Below are 14,064 nucleotides of genomic sequence, written 5' to 3'. Positions count from 1 at the left end.
CTGCTGGTAAGTTGTTGTGTAGCCAAGGGGCAGCTTGTTTCACAACAGAAATAGATAAAATAGTTGGGGAAATATAAAAGATATTTAAGCAGTTGCAGGTAAATGACTTTGGACTGGCTTGTGTCGTATCATTTTATAGGCCAAAAACAATCTCATTACCATTATATTTTAGATGCTGGCAACTTTCAATCAATTTCCGCAACAATATCCGCCAGTCGCATAAGGTGCAGGCAAATCACAAGCAGCAAAGGCTGGTGTGCAACGCCACAAATGCACTCAGCCATATCCCCCCATTGTTGTTGTTCTTATTGTTATTGTTGCTGTTTCTGCGCTGCCTCTGTCAGCATCGCCCAAGTGACAGCATTGTTTTGTGCCATGACACAGCTGATGCTACAAGAATTGCACGCTTTGAAGTAAACAAGCAATTTTGTATGGCAGCCTCAGAGAGAAGAAGCAGGCTTCAGCTACAACCCTTAGCTACTACCCCTAGCAGCCAAGCACGTATGCATATATAACTTTCCAGAGCATCGCAGTGTCTCAGTCTCAGTCGCAGGCTCACCAGACAGCCCCTCAGCCTCTTTTGCTGTCAACTGTCAATGTACTCGACGACACGCTGCTCCTTTTGCTGCATTTTTTATGCTGCATCGCACTTTGACTTGCCGCCTGCCTTTGTTTGGCTGCTGCTGCTGTTCGCAGTATGCTGCCGATGTTCTCAATGCTGCTTCTCCTGCCCCCTTCCTTCCTTATCAGCCATGAATTATTTTTGCATTTTTGCAGCATGCTGACAATGATGAGAACGACCCAGACAACGCTGACAACAATGTCATCAACATAATCATCAGCCATAAAGTTTAGCATCATTTTTATAAACATACACTCTGTTCGCTGCTGCTGATGCTGCCTCTTGCATCTTGTCTATCACTTGTTCGTATTCCAATTACGAGAATGTGTGCGATTGAAGTTGCTTTTCAAGACGCGCTTCACTTTGGCCCTTCTCGTAATTAATATTACGCATACGTCAGAGGCATTGAAAAACTGAGCGAGCAGCTTGGCTTTATGCTTTATGCAGACTAGAGCAGAGCTTTACTTTAGCTTCGCTTCGCTTTCGCTTTGGTGACAAATGTCTGGCCATAAATTACAGTTATGCATGCAATAAATATTCAAATAACATGAGCAGAACCCAAAAAGCTCACAGCAAACTGCTAACTAATGATCTATTAGCCAACACTGGAGTTCCTGTTGTATTTTGGCTCCGTTTCTGTTTCTGTTTCGCTTCTCTTCTCTTCTATTCTGTTCTGTTCTATGCTGTTCTGTACTCTGTTCGTTTCTCATATCCGCTGCGTGTCTTATTAGTTTACAAAGGCGACCACGTTTGAGTTTTATGGCAGTCAGAGTTTGACAGACAGGAAACATTTGTCTTCCGGGCGAACTGCGGCTGCGCTCGCAAATAACGAGAACAAACTAAACATGGCAAACAATTTGTCTAATCTAAGGCAAATATGATTAAAACAATTTGTTGACCCATGTGACCAAAACTTAGTCAATTATAGAAACTTCTACAGGCTAAGCGCATATTTGTTAAAGATTAATTTCTATCTATTATTATCAGTAATGCAACATGTATATATAATATTATAATCTTTACTTAAGCGACAGAAATTGCCAACACAATAAATCATATTTCTCTATCAATTCTCTTGATAATCTTCCATTCTCATATATGAGCATAAAGTATTGTGCGAAATCCTTGCGAAACTTGATCCGCCATCTGGCTGTCATTTATCGCCAAACGATGCCAAAGTGTCTCTAATGCGCACTGGACAATGCGAAAATTACGAATATCATGGCATACAACTCGAATAACTAAGGCGAAACAAAAGTGCAAATCTAACTAAAAACTCGACAATAACAATGGGCAAAAGTATTTGGGAAAACTTTGATGCAGCCTCGGCAGCAGAAAAGTTTTGTGTGCAAAACATTTTATTGCACTCCACAGAAAGTGCATATTACGTATACGCCACAGACACAGACACAACAGAGACAAAATCCCTCGAACAAAACGATGGGATGGGATGGAATGGTTTGGTTGGTGAGATGCTCCCAAAGCGAATGTAAACTATGAAATATATTTCAACTTTCGCACTGGCAGAACGAAAGACAAAAATATGTGCCGCATTGCAAGCAAGCGGATGCTCGTTGCAAATATGCGGCAAGACCCGCAGCTGAAACAGCTCGTTGAGGCATCTTGGGTATGCAGCAAGTAGCTGGAAGCAAACACCAGCCAGCAGGCAGCAGGCACCAAGTAGAATGCCAGTTCACTAAATATGCAATGACACAAATACGCGCCGCATGCCCCAATCGTATGGCTCAAAGCCATGGATGGCAATAGAATAAGCTGACTCCGTGTCAGGTAAAACTATGCTCGGACATTTCAAGGCCATTTTGGCCAAATGGAAAATTGTTTGCACTCTGTCATTACTTTGGCCGGCTGAGCTCGGTTTTCTGAGTGCACGCCATGCACATGACAAGTGCAAGTACCAGGAGCACGGAGCCCGGAGCATGGAGCATGCAGCACTGAGCACCGACCACCGCCAGAAGCTTAGCCCCAAAAACTGGGAGCAACGTGGCTTATGGGTTGTTGAATTGCGATGACGCTAATGCACGGCCTTCAGGACACTGCTAAAAGTTGGCAAGCTGATGACAGCGCCCAAACAACAAATATAACCCAAGGAGGCATTGGTGGAAAGGGAACCATCAGCTAGTCGTAGCTTTTTCGCAATGGCAAATTGCAATTGCGTTGTGCCAATGGACACTTCAAGGACAAATGTCAGAAACTTCGTTTATCGAGTGCTGCGATTGGCAATCTCACATGGCTAAGTGAAATATTCAATGAAGTGACAAAACTTACTTACAAGAACCAAGACCAAGTCTAAGTATAATGGCACTCAACAGCAGAGATTTGACGCTCTGGGACTACAGCAATTATCGCTGAGAATAAACTTGAAATTCACAGATATTTGCACCTCAGTTTGCTTAAACCAGGCGTATGTGAAACATTTTCGCAACTTGACCCACATAATTATGCGCATTCCCACTAAATTCTATATTTGCTGATGGCTCAAAATGCACACACACATATTTGCAATAAATGCCATAACAAGCACACACACACGCACACACATAGACAGGAGAACATGGGGCAGACTGGCAAAGCCTTAATAAGAAATCGATAATAATCAAAGCCCTGATGGATTTACATGCATCCAATTGGTGCGGTGGCTGTTTGCAGTTGCCATAGCCACTGCCAGCTGCCTTGTCTGCGGCTGTGCAACGCGGCGTATGAAATTAATGCCTCTGTGGTTTGTAACACATTAATTGATAATTAATTAAACATTGCGCAAAACTGCAAGAGTTGTGGCTAACAGTGCATTTCATGCATGCATGCATGCAGTAAATGTTGCAAACTTTGCGGAAGCTGACAATCAGTTCAAATTACGTATACGCACAAGTCAAACTGACGCACCAATTATCCGCAAGCAAACAACTATTTGGTTGATTAAATTAAAATTTTATTTTGAGTATATTTGTCAGCATTTGTTTAGCGTTTGTCTTGCTGCAACACTTCAAGTTATTTACTCCATCAGCTGATGTAGATTTAAAACATTACTTTTGCTGTGCTTCTTTAGTCTAGATCCCAATATTTATGAATGTCCCAAACGTCCAAAGCAACGCCACAACTAAAATGCCTTGACTGCAGAGTTGTTTTTAGCACTAGTTGAGCAGTGGCTGGGCCCCAACGTTTCTCCGACTTGTTGTTATTTTCACTCAAAGTCAACTCATTTTTTCTCATCTAATGCACGCTTGGGATCAATTTGCCATGTAAACAATTTATTGACTGTTTTGTTTAGTGCGCTTTTGGGATACTTTCGCTTAAGTTTGAAGCCATGGCAGCAAACGTAAACAACAAAGTCGACACAACTGAATTGTCTTTAAGCTTTGCTCTATGAATTTTAAAGGGCAAAATTCATTAGTAAATTTGATGCGGGACGCGTTAATTAAGCGCCACAGCTTCGCTCCGTTCACAGCTCAGCTCAGCAGCACAGCTCACAGCTTGACCACAAGAGAAGCCTCCAATTAATTTTAATTACAGTTTCGCATGGGAGATGGCAAAAAAAAAAAAGAAACACAAAGCAGAAAAAGAAAGGCAAAACAGAAATAACACGATAAACACCAAGGATGCAGCCAAAGCCATAGCCAAAGAAGCTAACTGTTTGTATTTTCACACCTTTTGGCCAGCAAATGCGCTGTGAAGAAGCTGAGCAGCAACAAACACACAGAAGACTGAGACATCTACTTGTCCTGGCCGCAACTTTGTGCACAGTTTGAGTCTTTGGGTCTCTCGCTCGCTGTCTCTATTTGGATTTTTTCTTTTTCTCTTTTTGTTTTCTTTTTTTTTCATGGCACGTTTTCTATTTTCTTTGTTTTCGTCTTTAGCCAGGTCTAAGATTTCTTCTTTCTACATTTGCTTACACTAATTATGACCCCAGGTGACTGCTGGCTGATTGTTCGCCCTGGCAACGGTGCATGTAATTAGTGATTAAATGGCCGCCCAGAGGTCAGCAGCAAACGGGGGGCGTGACGTCCGTCCTTGCTGTTATAGCGACATGCTCATTATCAAGTGGTTTGCATTTACAAGGCTGCTCAAGTGATTCGACAAGAGACCCAAAGAGAGAGAGATGACACCAAGTACCTTAAAGCTGTCACAATCTTCCCTTCTCCCCTCGCGCCACATAACACCGCCTCGAGTTAGTGACATAAAGTGGCAAGAAATAAGCTTCACTTACACCCGTGACAAGTGTTTCCGTGTAATCAATTCCCAACGAAGAAGATATTAAACCATTTGAATTTGGGGCTGAAATGAAACAATAAATATTTAAATGTATGTGAAGTTCAATATAAGCAATTACTTGGAATATGAATGGAACATCGTAAAGCTCATCGTGTGTCAGAGACAAAAACAAATTGTTCACAAAGCGCAGATCATGCGCAATTATCAGTCAGCTTTATAGTCTGTCCGACAGGATGAAGAGGAACTTCAGCGGGAACAGATTGCTGATAAAAAAATCAGCATCATAAGGCATTTTAATTCATAAGCTGACATTTGTCTCGGTCGCCGCTGCTGCTGCTACTGTTGTTGCTGCTTCTCGCTGGCTGAATGGCTGACTGACTCTGAGTGAAATGAAAAAGATATTTTATGCTCATTTACATGAAATTTTCATTATGCGCCGCACACTAAAACTTATGCAATGCGAGAAGGGAAAAGCAATGACGAGCAAGTAGTAGAATGGCGATGGACGACGAAGACGAAGGACGTCAGAGGGCGACGAGCGATGGTTGCGGATTTGGCCAGCAAAAAGAGGAGAGAGAAAGCCAACAACAAAATCACGTTCGTTTATCATCGCGTCGGAGTTGGCATCATGCTCGACTATGATGTTGATGTTGATGAGCAGGCAGACTGACGGCAGCGGCAAGGACGACGACGCACGGTGGGAAGGGGCGTTGCTCGCGGACAAGGACGAGAAACAAGCGCTGGCAAAGATGAGAACAGGACGACTGACGACAAAGCGTATGACAGCATTTTGCATACGCTGATGAATCCATCATCTTTACTCAACGTCACATCATCAAATCCGCGACGCTTAGTTCTACTTTGAATATGTCCCTATGTATGTGTGGGGTGTGTGTGTGTGTGTGTGTGTGTGTAAGTGAGAGTGAGTGAACTGCTTTCAACCGCATTGCAGCTGGCATTGCATACTTTCAAGCGCAGCCAATACCCGCATATATGCAAATAGCGAGTGAACCAGAGAGAGATATGTATACTAGACTAGAACACACGCAGCAGTCGATGCTGCGGGTCACATCAAACACTCACCACGAGCTATCGACGATGGGGCTGATGCTGTGGCAGCGACAGCGGCAGTGGCAGCATCTATTCAACCTGGCAGCTAGCCAGTCAGGGGCCGCCTTGTTGTAGACGAGGGTCCAGTACCGTATCTATCCCATGGGCCATGAGATGCCGTTTTGATTTGCAGCTCACGCCGTCTAGCGTGTTGTTTACGCGGCGTATACGTGATGGCATTTCAAGTGCATCCCTTTAATTGTTAAACGCACTCGTCTCCCCGCTGACAACTCAGCAGCCCACTCATAGCAGTAGCTATTGTCATTGCTGGATTCAGTCTATGTTGACAAAGTGGCCGGCAGCCTCCAAATGCCCCCGCCGCCCTTCCCACGACCCACACGTACACGCCTTGGCACTTAAGGGGATTTGCTTAATTGAAACGAATGCCGGGCGAGAGGACTGCAAAGGCGAAGAACTAGAAGAACGACCAATGCCAAAATGAAAATGTAAAGCGCACGTAAAGACAACAAGTCGTAGAGACACACAAGGGCATCTGCAGGAGAGGAGGCTAAAATAAAATGTCTAAAAAAAAATAAACAAAAAAATGCACTTGTGTGCTTCAAAGCGGCCAATGGAAAACAGCAATAGCAATAGCAACAGTCGAGTCGAGCCGAGACGAGTCGAGAGTCAAGCGCAGTGAGAACTTTGCCAATTGTTTCAAGTGTTACCTAATGCCAGAAGCTGTCAGTCTGTTATGTCTGGGTCTTATTTTTATCACAACATTCCGACTTCGTCCTCTTGCTGGGCCCCTGCCCAAAATCAGAGGACATGTGTGCGTGGGACAAAGACCAAAAGCGGCATTGGAAAGACTTAACAATATTGGTCCATTTGCTTAATTAGAAAGCTCTTATGGACCATCAAGGCCGTGTGCCGCCGAGATATACATCCTTAAATAGCCATCAAGGCACTTTTCATGATAAATGCCAGTCAGTCATAATTCATTAGCATCTGCAGAATGAGCGCTGCTCAGTTAATTATTGTAAGCAACGGCTTACATAAATAACAACACTTTTATAATAGATATTACAAATTTATCAGAATTGAGTGTTCAAAGAAAAGCCTCCTGTGTTGTCTATATATGGACAGACTTTACAAAAATTGTTTTGTTCTTCGATTTGACTCAAGTAACACTTAACCAATCTCTTAAGTTGAAATGCCAGAGAATTGGCATTATGACTAATTCAATGTAAATTAAAATGTCCCAAAAATCAGTCAACCTTCAGTTAATATGATATGAGAACGCAAAGAAATACACCCAAAACAAAAGCACAGTCCTTAACGTTCAAGCAAGGCAAACAAACAAGTAAAAAGACAACAAGAGTGAAGAGTCAACTTGATGACTGAAAATTGAAATTGAAACTGTAAGACGAAACGAAGAATGAAAAAATCAGGGAAATCTGACTGACAGTTTGCTGCTTGGTGTAAGTGGGTTAGTCAGTCAGTCCACAGTGTACACACTGTACAGTGTTCAGCTGGTCAGCTGAATGCGAATGTGTGTGTGTGTGTGTGTGTATCTGAACCAAAGGCAAAGGTCGTTAATTAAATTACGAGCAACGGCAACCAAAAGCAACTTTGATCCCTTTTAACGTATACTATTGCTGTCCCGCTCGTTAACACATTCGCAACGTTGCCACCTACTATGTATATACTCATCTCGCTCGCTCTAGTCTATTTGGTTAGTCCGTGGAAGACTTGACTTGCGTTTGTAATTTGGTTGCTTTTCACTTTTCAAGAAAAGTTATTCGTCTTTTTTTCTGTTTTTTGCCTCTGCCTCTGCCTCCGCTGCTATGCTGGCTTTTCATTACTTTTGCGCTCGTCAGTTTGCAGTTTGTTGGTTTTTGTTTTAACTTCACCCAGGCAGCAGCGTTTCATTTATGACAAACAAACAAACTTTTCACAACTTCGACAAGTGACGTGTGGCCTAAGAAAAGTGCAAAGTGTAAGTGAAAATTTCGTTGGCAAAGTGAAAGTCAAACGGCATAAATAAACAGCACGAAAATGTCACTCATAGCAAAAGCTGCCAATGTTAATGCCAGCCCAAATGGGGAACTACAGGAACAAAGCCAAACTCAAAACTGAAAAGAAAATCGACATGGAAATGGAAATGTAAATGAAAATTACCATTCATTTGGTAATGTCAGATGTCCAACAATTTGTTTTAATTGCAACACTAATTAATAACTTGCAATCGTGTGCAGGTAACAATTTTTGTTGAAGCCATCTTTTTCAACCTCCCTCCAAATTCGCAATTTGCATAATTTGTGCGTCTGTTCTATTTTTAAACTCAACTCGCTTTGCATATAATTAAAAGATATTTCATTTTTACAGCAATTAAACAGCCTACAAATAAGGCGTAAAGAAACAAAACAAAACTTCGCAAGAACTTTTGGCCTTCCCCCCAAAATAAGAAGAAAGGAAATAAAGTATCATATGATACTTAGCTTATGAGACCCTAAATTTAATGACGCAGTTCTAAAATACTCTAGTACTTTGGCAAATGTTTTTTAATTGCCACAAACTTGGCACATCAACTTGAAGAGCAACTGATTTGAGTAACTTAACTTTGCTGCTGCTGTGTGAATCTGCATATCTAAGATGTAACAGCAGCAAGCAACAAGCTGAGATGACTGAGGCAGTTGCCACAGGGCGTATGATTTACATTAATCCAACAAGAGCAGAGAAAGAGAACTGTGTAAAGTAGCAAAAGGCTCAAAAAGCAAAGCTGATTGCAGCATTAAATGGGATTGAACGAACTGGCCGGTGCGACGACCAGTTTTGCAAAAGGCCAGTCCAACTGTCCCGACAATATTCCCTCGATTTTCCCTTTCCCACTCCTATTTCACTTGACGTCGTATGATTCCCTCTCCATTACTCTGGCTGGCAGCCGCTGAGACACAGTCAGACAAAGTGCAAATCGAAGAGCATATTGCTCTCTGGCAAAGGCAGATGCCAAATGGACATTAACCACATGCACAGTTCTTTCAATTTGCTTCTTTTGCTTTGCTCCTCTCTCGCTCTTTTTATCTCTAGCTATACTCTGTCCGCTGGGCCAATGTCCTCAGTATTTTTGTTCGGCATTTTGGGAATAACTGGACATATTTTAAGCTACCTTTCAGTAAGTAATTTGTGAGTTATTTATTGTTGGATAAAAGTTTTATTATACTACTTGTACAGCAGCATTCGATTCCTCATAAATAAGCAACAGAAATGCCTAAAACATTTCAGCAATTTATTTGCCCATTTAATTTACTATATTAGCTATCCATTTGATATTAAAAATTCCAATATATCCGTAGGATATTTACTAGTCATGATACTCGTGTCGTGTGCCATTTACTTACACATTGGAAATGGCCACTTTTCAATTGGCGCTCATTAATTATGACCAAAGTCGGCTTCTGGGCTCGATGTTCTCATTACTGGCAACATTTAAAGGATTTCCACTTTAAGCGGAATGGGCAAGCATGCCGTCGGTGCTGTCGGGAGACAAAAGAAATTTAAATAAAAAAATGCTCATGCCAAACATATAAAAGGCACATAAATCGAAATCTGTCACAAAGAACATGCGCAGCCAATAAATTTTCTTATCTCAATAGCAACGACAAGCGTTAAGAAGGAGGGAGAAGCAGTGAGGCGCCCCGAGGAAGGCGGTAAAATTGCAAGAGCAATGAGACAAGGTGGTTTGCAAAAGTAGAGTAGGAGGAGGATGGAAGAGGGAAGAAGGGGAGCTGTTGCCACTGGCTGCAGTTGAACATGTTGCATATGCAATGTCATTGTGTGTTTGTGTGTGTGTGTTCGTGTATTTTATGCCTTTCATCTGCTTCTGTGTTTTTGTTCACTCTTGTTGCATTTGGCGCTGTCACATTGGCGCGTAAATTGAAATTATTGCAATGGCATGAACTGTGATTAATATATATTTTTTCTCCTTTTCTATAAGCTCGAATGTTTGTCTCTTTCTATCAGAGTTGCCAATAGTCTGCTATCAGGACGTTATGTATTGTCATATTTACGTCATTTAATTAGATGAAAAAAGCAACATCAATAAAATTAGTAATTTGAAAACTTGAATAAACTTATCTTAACTTTACTAAATGAAAATTAAAGCAATTCAGTTGGAACACATATGAACTATATTCTCGAACTCTTTCAGTCAGCTAATGCACAAATCTCATGCAATTGCTCAACTTTAATTCCTTTAATGATGTTCAAAATTTGGTTTCCAAAATACAACAAAAGAAACGAAATTAAACACACTTTCAAATCCATAAATCACACATATAATTATGCAAATCTGAAGAAATATGGCATGGTAAAGTTGTAGGCTTCATCATTGCCACTCCAAGCGGGGCCCGACTCCCGGAAAAGCATCCACATCCGCATATCCTAGCACATCCTTAGCACACCCACACTCTCTCGCTTATTCGTAAAACAGACAAAAGTGGAAAGTGGAAACTGAAACTCAACGAAAATTCAGGCACGTGTTTGGCTTGCAGAAATCTACATAAGCTGGCTGGCAGCCAATTTGGTAGAGGACTAACTAGCCAGTAAGTCAGACAGTTTTGGCCGTGCTCCTGCCAAGAAATGTGTAGCTAAACGTTTGGCTCGCTTCCCTATTAAAAGAATGAGAAAAAAATGAAAAAAAAAATACCAAAAAAATAGTCGGTTAAAAATCTGTTTTGCCAGCATTTGCATGGCATGCGTTGTACTCGTAGTTTTGTGGCCCATTTTGCATAACTTGGCATCTAACACACACACGCACACACACACACACGGCTTTGCATAGCACACATTTAGTTATTGGGATAGGAATATATATTTCAAGTTTTTGGTTCGTTGAGTTTCTGTGATTTTGACAGCCAGCCACAAGTGCTCGAGTCCCTCCCAAAAAAAAAAAGAAACAAAAAAAAAAATATTGAAATTGTAGAGGAGCAAAAAAAATATATGCATAAATTGTGATATATCCATGAAATAGAGGTGGTAAAAAAATAAAGAAGAAACGAAAAGCCTCTGCGTCGGCTGTCAGTTGGCATGAACGCAACGGAAAATACTATATTTAAGAATTTTTCAATGCATTAAAAGCTTTATTGTTGGACTGTAATGTGGTCAAGTGTGCATGGAAATTCATTCAACTGCTTTCTTATGGTTGTTGCTGCTGCTTTTGCTTTTGTTGTTTGTCTTCATCATCGCTTTGTTTATTACATTTGCATATTATTTATTATTTATTTACATTTGTATGTATATATATTTTTATGACTTCCTTTTGCGGCCACGCAACGCTCACTTCACTTCAACTTGCTGATGTTGTCAGGGTGCGCATATTGCTATGTGTGTGTGCGTGTGTGTGTGCTTGCCATGCCCAACAGCGAGCAAGGCACAAAAGAAGCACAGCAGCCGCCTTGCAGTGCTTATTTCATTAGCTATTCCCTAGAATTTTCATTTTTTTTTTCGCCTTCCTTTTTTATGAAAGGACAACAAGGCGCAGCACAGAAAAAATATGCTATGCTACAACAACAACAGCAACAAAAAAAATGGAAAAAAGTGGGAGCCGCATCGGAGGCAACGCTTTAACTACCGGAAATTTCTTTGTACTGCTTTTCATGCTCATTTGTAGGCGACCACGCCCTCCGCTCCGCTCCTCTAGCCACCGCTCTGGCTCCAACTTGTGTTCTCATCACCTTCCCCTTCATTCCTCCAGGGCATCCCCATCACCACATCGTCATCAGCTAGCAAAACACGCGCGCCCACACTCACGCCCGCCCAATTTTTCGCTGTTGACAATTTTGGCGGTTGTTGTGGCAACACGTGACTGGGATGCGTAGCAGCAACAGCAACAGTAGCAGCAGCAGCAGCGGCAACAATAACCAGAGCAACATCAACAGAAAAAAAAAGTTACTTCGAGTTAAGTTGAGACTGCGACTGCGACTCGACTTGGTTACTTGTTCGCTGCCCATGAAGCAAATGCGAACAAATTACTTGCCCTCGTCCTCGTTCGCGTTCTGGAGATACTCTCGTCCTTGTACTTTAAACTGACTGCCATGGACCGTTGATCACATTGAAATCAGTTTCAAAATAATTCGCCGCTGAAATTCAATTTGTTATTTGTACATGCTGCTGCTGTTGTTACAAAAAAAAAAAAAAAAAAAAAAAATAAGAAAAGAAAGGAAAAAAACATGTTGGAGCCATTAACGCTCCGATGGCTTTGTTTGTGATGTCTTTGCAGGAGACATTTTTATTTAGTCGTAAGTAAATTATATCATTAGACCTTATTATCCTCAATCAATGCAACAATGCCATCCACGCCCATACTACCTAAGCAGGCATCTGAAGCTGCCTCAAAGGTGCAGTAAATTATGAAAGTATTTGCTGTTGTGCGGCAAATATGTAATTGTTTGGAGTGCCACTTATCTTTGTCGATATAAAATAAGCCAATTGAATTGAATTTTACCTTGAATTCAAGTCTTTGAATTCGAATCACTTTGAAAAGGCAAAACACTGCAATATTATTTTAATAAACCTTATAAAAATCAGTGATAGTGAAGTGTTGAATTCATGCAAATTTTCAATATTGAAAAACTTAATTTATGTGCTTAGACTTAGGGATGATTTAAATATGCCTTCTTCACTTTTAAGTTGTTTCAGTTGTTCGGTTTCAAATTTAAAAAAGAAGTCAAATGCAGGCTGATAGCTATTTGACAGAAGACAAGCTATCGCTAGATAAATCAAATGCAAAGAGGATACTTTGTGGGGTATTAGCCGACGAGTCTCTCACACTTGAGCGTCGCCTCAATTTATGATCTGCTGCTGTCATTTTTTGGTTTAAAGCACAAATGCCTACACCTATTTGACTATAAATTTCAGGGGCTATAAGCAGCTCGTGCAGCGTCTACACATGTCTATTGATCCTAAGTGTACAATAATTTTTGAACGTATTGGCCATATTTCTACTGTTCATCGCTGGCAAGTGATTGCCACCTGCTGTGAAGATGCCGTTGGAAATAGACGACGCGTCGGCACGAGCACGAATCGCGTCTAGACAGGAGTTAGACTTTTTTGTTGTTGTTGTGTGCAAGATTTGTTCGATTTGCATTTTGTCAGCCAGGTTCGAGGCGTCCAATGAACCACAAGCTGTCCAAAAGTTCACATTCAAATATCAAAGCGGCCCCATTGAAGCCAATTGATGTGGCTGGCACTTAGTTAGCTGCACATAGTTGGCCACAAACAAATTGGCCAAACAGTTTTGGTAAATATTGAGACAAAGCGGGGCTAAGACAGCGCCAATGTACGCATAATTTATGGCTTCAATTGTCTACGTCGACTCGACTAGTATTTGGTTGCTTTTGGGGGAAGAACTTGCTTGGGCGCACAGATAACGAGCGACGTCAATTTTCGCTAATAAACTCAAGAAGGATTAATTTTGTGATTTATGAGACGTGACGAAGATGCCGACGGCAGACGAAACGAGCCAACGAGGATGACCACTGCGAATCCATTCGCTCTCCAGACTCGCTTACTACATCGTCCTTCGTTTCGCTTACTAGTGGAAGCCTCTTAGCAACGGTAACTAGAAAAATGCTTCATATTTTTCAGCTGACAGTTTTACATTAATTTGGCAGGGGTATTAATTAATGTTGTCATAAATCTTTGAGTTAAGTTCGCTAGCATTTTAATTGTGCAAGTAACTTAATAAATGTGTAATATTTTTATAGAAAAATAATTGACACAATAAAAATAGGAACGAAATGGTTTAATAGAAAAAAAACCGCATGAAATGATAAAATAAATCTAGAGTGAAACAAATCGAGTAGAGTCCAACAAAAAATGAATACCAAACCTCTTCTTCAGACAAAAAGTGCTTTTACTAACAACTAAATACTAAAACAATAATTATAACAAGGCATGTCAAGTTTTTCAATAAAATATTTGTAATTCAATAGCAAATGGTCTTAAAAGCCTAATGCATCTTTTATATGTTCAAATGCAGCCATTGAAAACCACTTTTACCATACTGCAATAGGTAAACGCTTCTTTGGTATTGGCAAAGATAACCCAACATAACATACGATGAATATATATATTTATTTAAGTTGAAGAATGGTTGTATGTGT

The 14,064-nt window shown here is 40.9% G+C and overlaps 1 protein-coding gene and 1 long non-coding RNA gene across 4 annotated transcripts in view; one reads left to right on the top strand and one right to left on the bottom strand.

Annotated features, from left to right (window-relative positions):
• LOC133838951 (uncharacterized) overlaps positions 1-14,064 on the top strand; it is a 183,708-nt gene that overhangs the window by 351 nt on the left and 169,293 nt on the right. The gene's annotated exons all lie outside the window — the stretch shown is intronic.
• LOC133838952 (uncharacterized) overlaps positions 1-14,064 on the bottom strand; it is a 104,566-nt gene that overhangs the window by 88,252 nt on the left and 2,250 nt on the right. For 2 of the 3 annotated variants that reach the window (XR_009894032.1, XR_009894031.1), the window contains exon 2: positions 4,845-4,912. This is a non-coding gene — a long non-coding RNA (uncharacterized LOC133838952). Of the gene's footprint in view, positions 1-3,606; positions 4,913-4,967; positions 5,230-14,064 lie in introns of those variants that run through there. The other variant, XR_009894030.1, reaches the window with a different exon arrangement.

This window comes from Drosophila sulfurigaster, chromosome 2R, assembly GCF_023558435.1.
Source record: "Drosophila sulfurigaster albostrigata strain 15112-1811.04 chromosome 2R, ASM2355843v2, whole genome shotgun sequence".
Classification (NCBI taxonomy): Eukaryota; Metazoa; Arthropoda; class Insecta; order Diptera; family Drosophilidae; genus Drosophila; species Drosophila sulfurigaster.
This window is presented reverse-complemented; position numbering and strand designations above follow the sequence as displayed.